Here is a 2,218-nt window from a genome sequence, read left to right on the forward strand (position 1 = left end):
AGGCTTTTACCTGGTCTGCTATCATACATGTACATCCTGCGCTGTACAAGCTATTTTACGTTCTGTTTCCTAAATTTTTTGGGAAATATCCAAACTGAATGAACAGCTCTTTTCATTATATATATAACCTATTTGAGATGTTTCACAAATATTGTAACAATTAGAAAATTTTCTACTTTTTTAAAATCATACTTTGAAATTATGTAGAAACATTGTGTTTTTTTCGAAATGGTTACAATTTGTAATGTGGAATATAGCAATATAGAATTGACGCTAGGCCTTGGGCAAGCACTTCCAATTAAATTGTAATTTAGACTTATTACAAATCCTGTAAAGATTCTCATCATTAATTTTTTCTTCATAATCTAAATCTAATCTAATCATGACACAGTCACTACAAACTAGTTGTGGGATAGAAAGATTTGGCCAAGACATGGTTCTCAGCGTGTGAACCCAGGCCATCTGACACTGTCATTACAATGTCATGAGATTTTCTGATAGGATATTTTTTCGGGCTATTGAGCCAGTGCCAGTGCACCCATGTCAGGGTAGCCCGACCAGACTCTCTAATTTGATAATTGGACAGTGGTCATTTGCATGCCTGGAACAATAGGTGACCTGAGGTATGACCCGCATGACAAAGGTGCAGGAACAGAATAGTTACAAAAGAAAATGTAACATGAATTTCCTAAAGCATTGTACAACTCCTTGCACTGAAAGCAAGTTCATGTTGCAAATTGAGGATCGATTCCTTGCTTTTTATGTTTTCAGTGTACATCGGCTGAGGCTTATACATGGCAGGATTATGGCACTAAAACTCCAAATGTTTCCTTTTGATTTAAATGTTTCCATGGAGTTATTGTTTATCTGTTAACCATGTCCATTCATCTTGTTTTGTTGTGACCTGTACTTAGCCAAGTCTTCATTCTTTAAAAAAAAAGATAAATTTCTACCCCCATGATGTTTCAAAGGGATTTGGCCAGGGGAGTTGCCCATCCATAGTAGGACAGATTGGACTATACCTGCCAAACAGATACTGTAAGTGACCATGAAGTGTCCTCAAAAGTTGGCTTCCAACACCACAACCAATCAGGTCTAATATGAAGTGTTCTTGCTGAGACAAGGGTCTTTTATGATGCTATCTGATTCTTTTTAGTCATAACCGTTACACAAATGTTAAACCCCGCCCAGGTATCAGCCCAGGTAGCACAGCAGGAGACAAAATCCACCTCCTACAAACATGTTCAAAAGCTTCTACTAGAAAGAGACTTTGCAGTCTTAATAGCAGAACAATTCTTCCCATGTACAGGAAAAATTCTTCCAGTAGAAATTTCTGAAGCTTTTGCAGAAAATGTTCAAAATGAATATTCATGAAAGTTATCATCATTCATACCTGTACATCATACTTGTCAATAATATGTAATCACTTATTGAAAATATTAGCTGAAAATGTGAAGGGTGTTTATTAATATGAAGTGATATGAAGTGAAGTGTAAACCATCATCAATCTGGAAGCATCAATTTGGAAGCATATTTTTGTTTCCCACTTTCTGTTTGGTGTCTAAAGTCTGAAGGTTCTCTATCATAAGGCCTAATCATCAGCCCAGCCTGTCCACAGACCGACAGGCCTGTTCAGGCCCGCGGGCTAACCATTGAGCCCAGACCTCTCATGAATTTATCACAAACTTGTTAATTACACAGGTGTGAAAATGTGAATTCTCATTAATTCAGTGGTTTTCATGGGGTGTTCATGAGGCTAATTGGATGCGGTCTGGATGCGGGCTGGCTAACTCAGGCCGCGGGCTAAAGTTTAGGACTGCCAGGCTAAGCTGCTGGGCATGACGGTGTGTGTTCTAGACCGCCAGGCTTGCAATTTCTAAAGTCAAATATCTTGATAAATTTGTACATTCTGACCATAAAAAAAGCAACCTGGTACTGAAGATAGCATGATCTTTCCAATGGCATGCAAAAGTTCACTGTACATCCAGGAATAACAAAGTTGAAAATCAGGGGTTTCAACATAGGTGTCTCAAAATTCGGAAAGTGACATTCCAAAATTGAGGTGACCAGTGTTATCAGTTATATCTTTCAATTCTCTACTTCCTCAAAGAAGAATAGACTTAACGTCAACGTTGTCAACATCCCTCAAAAAGTATTACACAATAGTTGACAACAACAACAGCATGTGTGCAAAGTGGACTTCAATCAGTAGTGTGCC

The 2,218-nt window shown here is 38.1% G+C and overlaps 1 long non-coding RNA gene across 1 annotated transcript in view; it reads right to left on the reverse strand.

Annotated features, from left to right (window-relative positions):
- Positions 1-1,087, reverse strand: part of LOC109462494 — a 3,391-nt gene extending 2,304 nt beyond the window's left edge. The window contains exon 1 of the long non-coding RNA XR_002139773.1: positions 1,023-1,087. This is a non-coding gene — a long non-coding RNA (uncharacterized LOC109462494). The remainder of the gene's footprint in view (positions 1-1,022) is intronic.
- Between the last annotated feature and the right edge of the window lie 1,131 nt (positions 1,088-2,218).

Source organism: Branchiostoma belcheri, unplaced genomic scaffold (genome assembly GCF_001625305.1).
Source record: "Branchiostoma belcheri isolate BF01 breed outbred unplaced genomic scaffold, Haploidv18h27 scaffold1177, whole genome shotgun sequence".
Classification (NCBI taxonomy): domain Eukaryota; kingdom Metazoa; phylum Chordata; class Leptocardii; order Amphioxiformes; family Branchiostomatidae; genus Branchiostoma; species Branchiostoma belcheri.